Genomic DNA, 7,272 nt, shown 5'->3' with positions numbered 1-7,272 from the left:
CTTCATTCCCAAAAGTGAATGCAGCAATAAATATTATGAATTTATTTCACGCCTTTGTATGGCTGAACAAAGCAATGAGCTTTTGATAGAAAATCATGAAACCTGTCCAAATTGGTTATGCTCCATTCCCAGAAGTGAATGCAACAACATTTGATTTATATTTTCATGATCGTGATTGTGATATTGACTACGGACATGGTTATAAAGAAAATTTCAAAGACACATTTTGTCACCAGAAGTGGCACAATAATTTGAAAAAGGAAAAAGGAAAATGTGAAAATATTGACAAAAAGATGAAAGTATATATTATCATTACGGTGGTAAAGGCCATTTGAGTTGTACTTATTGTACACCAAAGCATCTTACAAATAATGAGAAGAACATAGAAACACACTTTGCTTATGAAGATGGTGATTCTGATTATGGCCATATGGATGTTACTCATCTCGATATTATTATCAAATGGAAGCATTAATCACCTCATTGATTATGAGTGTTAAAAAAAATCTCATATTGATATTTACGTTTATATGAAAAACAAATGTTTGCACTAGTACCAAAAGATATGTGTCTTATTGATAGTGCAACAACTTATACAATTCTCAAGAGTAATAATTTTTTCTCTTGTTTGATAATGCGAGACATCAATGTTAATATTATTTATATTACTACAAATATATTTGAAGACTCTAGAAGAGCTATTATACTTCTACCAAGAAGTTGAATAGAAACTTATTAAGTTTCATTAATATTTGTCTAAATGGATATTATATTGAGACAAACAATGAAAAAGATATGAAATATCTTTATATCTCTATGATTGAGTTGAAAAAGAAAGTGTATTGGAGAAATTATCAACATTCTCTTATAGTTTGTACTACAAGTTTATTAGTACAATTAAAATGCATGTCATGGTAAACCAAAAATTTACAAATCAAAATGATTGTCTTGTTTGACATGATCAATTATTATGATGCAAAAATAAAAAAAGGGTTGAAAAACTCATGTGGACACGTTTGAAGCGTGGTAAACCTATTAGTTTCAAAGATAAAAACTCTTGAATGAGAAAGAGAGCTAAAATGCAAGATGACCTAATCGAAAAGGTGGAAATACCAAAAGATTCATTTGACATAATTAATGATTCGCTTCCAGAAGAACCTCAGGTACCTGAAATTATTGAAGATGAGATCTCAATAAGTTATGTCATGAATCATACAATATGGAACCAAAATGAAGTTAACATTGACGAAACTTTTACTTATAACATAGCGATGAATGTTATGAATGACAATGAGGATCAATAAGCAATGATCATTGAAGATTGTCGGCAAAGAAAATATTGCCCAAAATGAAAATATGCAAAGAAGCATAATTTATTTGCTTTCTAAACGAAAGGTTTTTGGACGTATAGTTCGCATACCTGAAGTTGTAAAACCCGTTGGGTACATATGGATTTTTGCGCAAAAATCAAATTAAGAATGATGAAATTGTTAGATACTGTCACAACCGGAATCGCGACGGTAAGGCGAACCAAAAAAGAAAACGAGTTTAAAAAGAGATTGGAGTCGCCATCATAGTTATTTTGGAACACTATGGAAAACCATAAAATAAAGAAAGTCTGCGAAAAACCAAATTTTGGATCCGGGAGTTGGTTACGCGTAGGGAAGGTGTTAGCACCCTTAGCGCCTGCCCAAGGGCGGTACCTTTAATTAAAAATGCAAAGTTGATATGGTTTTCAAAATGTTAATTTTCCCCTAAAAGAAATAAGACAAAAATACTAAAAAGAAACAAAATATTTTTTTAATTTTTTGTGCCCGACAAGGATTGACCTTGGTCCTACGTATTCTCATTAAAGATGAGAAATCAAGGTTACGTAGTTCTTTAAAAAGATGTCTTGTTTAAAAAGGTTGATTTTTTTATATTTTGAAATTTTATATATTTTTGGTGTTTTTTGAATTGTTTGAAAACATGTGTCAAACGATGCGAGCGATCGGAGAGACACTAAAAGAGAAAGAAAAACTATTTTTTGTATTTTTAAGAATGAGTGTCACACGGTGCGGGTGACCGGACAGACACAATAAAGCAAAAAGAACATTTTTCATTTTTTATATTTTTTTCTATTTTTTTTGCAATTTTTGATAATTTTCAAATATTTTGTTTTTTCATAAATAAAAAGAAAAGAAAATAAATAAAATAAATAAATAAATAAATAAATAAATAAAATAAGTAAATAAAAAAAAGAAACAATTTAATTAAAGGATGAAAGTAGAAAACAAAATATGAGAGTACATGAGTAATTAGTGAGAGGTACATAAAGTAAATGAGGTGTGTTTATTAAGGGTGGTGGTAGTAAATTATAGAACAACCCCACAATAGGAGTAAAATAAAGTGAGTGTGGGAGTTAGTAAACTTAGGGGTGCAGAGAGTATATGGGACAGGCCCAACTGAAATACAAAGAAGGGGTGTAGGGATAAGAAGTAGGGGGTGCACGAAGAAAAGAAAATGAGGAGACATAACATAGCATATGGGGGTGGATGAGGTAAAAAGGGGGTACGCGCGGTAACAGGGTTCAAGACCTGCAACCCCTTTTTATTTTTCAGAAAACCCTAACAGAAGCCAAAGCTTCTTCCCCTCACCATGGCATCTCTTCTTCTCGACACCACCAACACAACCCCAGGCCTAGACGCGCGTCCGTCTTTTAGCCGCCACCAACGACCTCCGCCGGAGGCTTCACCGGCCACACCGTCACCCTTCACTCCCCTCTCACGCGAAATAGTCCTATGGCCAACCAAGAACCAGCTGCCACGCGATCTCCGTCAGCCAAAGTCGTCGCCGGCCACGTCGTTCACCACTGGAGTCGTCACCGTCGACGCCGGAAGCCAACCCTTCTCTCCTTCTCTCTCGCGAGATCGACGCCCGCGCTCGGAGCCGCTGGGGTGCGTCTACTCCTCACTCAGATGCCAAGAACTACCATACCCGTGGCCGCTGCATCGCGTCACCGCCGCCGGAGACATCACCAGCGTCATCCTGTTCTTGGGGGCGTCGTCGTCGAGAACCCTGGAGTGCTCGACCTTTGCTTTCTCTTCGCATATCGTCTCGAACAGCCTCTGTGCGACACCCAAGGTCGTTGCCGTTACACGTCTTCCGTTTAAAGCTCCGAATCGCCGACGGCGAGGGTTTCTACTCCTTTGCTCATCTCTCCGATATGATTGGATATGGATGATTGGGGTATATGAGGCTTAAGTGTTTGGCACTGGAATTTGGGTCTCTGTTCTTGTGGTTGGGTGTGAAAATGACAATGGAGGAATTTGTTGTTTATGTGTATTTGTGCAGGCGGAATGCGTAGGCGAAGGTGATGATGCCCGTTGGTGATCGTGTGGGATGGGCTGTTTTGGGTGAGTGGAGTGGAGAAAAACCGAGAACAAAAATGGCAGCTACGTGTGGGTGTGTTCCATAAAACATAACTGTTTATGGTGTTTTGTGTGTTTGGATTCTGGTTTGGCAGTATGATGATGGTGAGGGTCGAAGGGTTCAGTCGAGGGTGATAACGGAGGATTCAAACAATGATAATGTAGTAATGTATGCAGATTCAATGAACCAAATAAATGACACGCAAAATTCAATATACACAACTACATTTTATTCATTCTCAAGCACAACACAACAGCATCAGTTTCATCTCAAACACTCAAGCATCAGTTTCATCTCAAACACTCAATAATTCGGATGGAAAACTTACCTCTTGCAGTCCCTATTGTCAAACGAAAGTTCCCTGATCAAATGGCTCCCCTCTGTTGTTCTTACGCTTTGTAATGCAATCTATTCCAACCCCTACAGCATATGAATCTCCCCTTTTTATTATGTAACTATTTGCACCTTCCAATCTCGAAATTTGGGATAAGGCTGAGAGCAGATGTTGCTTCCTGCTCCTTCAGCCATCATGACCATGCCACAGGTCATTCCCAATACAAAACCATGATAGCGTAGCAGGCATGGGTCTGATAACAAAGAGACTTTACGTTACCTCTTTCTTTCCCTTTTTCCTTTTCTTTTTTTTTACTTTTTTTTTTGTTTTTTTTTGTTTTTTCCCTTTTTTATTAAACTAGAATGAGAGACGTAAAACAAAAATGGAGCTGTAATAATAGAAAGGAAAATAAAATAATAAGCCCAAATAAATAAATAAATAAATAAAACAAAATTAAATTAAAATTAAAAATAATAATAATAATAAAATAAACATAGATATTTTTTTTTCTCGAACTAAAACATATTGTTTTTCCTTTTTTTTATTAATTATTTATTTATTTATTCTTCTCAATTGAACTTTAATTAATTAATATTTTTTGTTTATTATTTTTATCATTGTTACCCGGATGAAATTGGGTGTTGATAGCTGTCCCTCTTTACTTAGATTTTACTTGATAATATGAAATTTTAACTTTCATAGGTTATCAAAGTAAAAGATGAGTAAAGATAAAAACACTAATTTCGTTTGGGTTTCAAAGGAAAAGAGAAAAAAAACAAATCAAGCATATACAATGACCAATTCAAAGATAAGGGTCGTGATCCAAAGAAGAAAACAAACTCGACCATTCTGAAGGAGAGGATCCTATTGTGACAAAGAAATCAATGACCATTCCATTGGAGGGGGCCTTGACGCGAAGAAGGAAAATCAATGACCATTCCATCGGAGAGGGCCTTGATGTAAAGAAAGAAAATCAATGACCATTCCATCGGAAAGAGCCTTGATGTAAAGAAAGAAAATTAATGACCATTCCATTGGAGAGGGCCTTGATGTAAGCATTAGAAATCAATGACCATTCCATCGGAGAGGGCCTTGATGTAAAGAAAGAAAATCAATGACCATTCCATTGGAGAGGGCCTTGATGTAAGCATTAGAAATCAATGACCATTCCATCAGAGAGGGTCTATATATGAAAGGAGAACCCGAAGTTTGATTTTGATGTGTCAGTAAACACTGCTTGAATGCTTAGCCGGCAAGATTCAATCTGTAGGCAAATGATGTAATGCAGTGAGGATGCATAAATGCATGGATAAAATTTATAGGCGGCTTTATTTTTTTTCCTTTTTACTTATTATTTTTTTTCCACGACACCCTCCAAAAATGAGTCTGCTCTTAGTGAATGTACCCGTGATGCCTCGTTGGTATCCACATACTTTTATTCCTTCTTTTTGTTTATTATTCTCTTTACGAACTCAGCGTGACATTCATTGCTTTAAATTTATGGAGAGAACTAAATGGTGTTTATTGAATGAAAAACAAAGCAGAATACAACAAAATTTGGAGACAATGTCAATATCCCCTAGTAGCACTTCCTATCAAGGAATCATCATGTATAAAATTTTTTGACCGCATCAGAATTGACTGATAACGGTAACTCCTCTCCATCAATCCTTGTGAGAATTAGTGCCCCACCAGAAAATACTTTCTTCACCACATACGGGCCTTCATAATTTGGAGTCCACGTGCCCCTATGATCCTTTTGTATAGGTAAGATCTTTTTCAAGACTAGCTCGCCTTCATGGAACTCTCTAGGGCGCACCCTCTTGTCGAACGCCTTTTTCATCCTTCTTTGGTATAACTGTCCATGACACACTAATGCTAGCCTTTTTTCCTCAATGAGATTAAGCTGGTCAAATCGGGCCTGAACCCATTCTGCATCTTCCAATTGGGTCTCCATTAACACTCGTAGGGATGGGATTTCTACTTCGAAGGGTAGTACTACCTCCATTCCGTACACTAGAGAAAAAGGTGTTGCCCCAGTTGATGTACGTACCGAGGTGCGATACCCATGCAAAGCAAAGGGAAGCATCTCATGCCAGTCTTTATACGTGACCACCATTTTCTGTACAATTTTCTTGATATTCTTATTAGCATCCTCGACTGCCCCATTCATCTTTGGACGATAAGAGGAAGAATTATGATGCTGAATTTTAAATCCTTCACACAATTCGGCCATCATTTGATTGTTCAGATTGGTGGCATTATCAGTGATTATCTTGCTAGGCAACCCGTACCTACAAATTAACTCTCTTTTTATGAATTTAGTCACAACTTTCCTAGTCACACTAGCATAGGAAGCAGCTTCCACCCATTTAGTGAAATAATCAATTGCAACTAGAATGAAGCGATGTCCGTTTGAGGCTTTTGGCTCTATAGCTCCGATGACATATATCCCCCACATTGAAAACAGCCATGGGGCAGACATTAAGTTTAAAGTAGTGGGTGCCGTATTGATATTATCTGCATACTTCTGACATTTCTCGCACTTTCTCACGTGTGTGCAACAATCATTCTCCATAGTCAACCAAAAGTAACTAGCCCTCAAGATCTTTCTAGTCATCGAGTGTCCATTCATGTGTGTGCCAAAAGTTCCTTCATGAACTTCCTCCAATATTGACTCAGCCTCTTTTGCATCCATGCATCGAAGGAGAACCATATCATGATTTCTCTTGTACAACACATCCCCACTCAGGATAAAATTTGCAGCCAACCTTCTCAGTGTCCTTTTATCATTCTCAGGTGCTTCTTCAGGGTATTCTCTGGTTTTTATATAGCGTTTAATATCAAAATACCACGGGTTACCGTCTAACTCTTCTTTGATGAAATGGCAATATGCTGGCCCTTCATGGCTCTTCATTTGGATCATCTGCATTACCCCATCTTGATTAATCTTGAACATCGATGATAAAGTAGCTAAGGCATCTGCCAATTGGTTATCCTCTCGCGAAATATGGTGGAATTCAATGAAATCAAAATACTCCACCAATTCCATGATATAAGTTTTGTAGGGAATCAACTTTTGATCCCTAGTTTCCCATTCTCCCCTTAGTTGATGGATAACCAACACTGAATCTCCATATACATTCAAAAATTTGCCTTTGACTCAATTGCGGCTTGGATGCCCATAGCGCATGCTTCATATTCAGCGATATTGTTTGTGCAATTAAAACACAACCTTGCTGTCATCGGAATGTATTGGTTTTCTGGAGATATTAGTATTGTCCCTATACCATGTCCCATGACGTTAGAAGCCCCGTCGAATAATAACGTCCATTTCTTTATGTTCTCATCTTCTTGGTCATCTTTGAACAAGGCCATGATGTCCTCATTAGGAAATTCGGGTTGCATCGACTGGTAATCGTTAACGGGTTGTTGGGCCAGATATTCAGCCAAAGCACTACCCTTGATGGATTTCTGAGTGACATACACAATGTCGTATTATGACAATAGCATTTGCCACCGGGCTA

The 7,272-nt window shown here is 37.3% G+C and overlaps 1 long non-coding RNA gene across 1 annotated transcript; it reads right to left on the bottom strand.

Moving 5' to 3' along the window:
* Positions 1-787: 787 nt before the first annotated feature.
* On the bottom strand, positions 788-4,774 carry LOC146882160 (uncharacterized). Its single transcript, XR_014985219.1, has 2 exons — positions 3,740-4,774; positions 788-1,167 (listed from the first exon to the last, which is right to left on the bottom strand). It is a non-coding gene; the product is annotated as an uncharacterized LOC146882160 (long non-coding RNA).
* Positions 4,775-7,272: the final 2,498 nt, after the last annotated feature.

The sequence above is a fragment of the Vigna unguiculata genome, chromosome 10, assembly GCF_037176805.1.
Source record: "Vigna unguiculata cultivar grain cowpea cultivar isolate G323 ecotype 2 chromosome 10, ASM3717680v1, whole genome shotgun sequence".
NCBI classification, from domain to species: Eukaryota; Viridiplantae; Streptophyta; class Magnoliopsida; order Fabales; family Fabaceae; genus Vigna; species Vigna unguiculata.
Note: the sequence above shows the minus strand (reverse complement) of the source record. Positions and strands in the feature narration are given on the sequence as shown.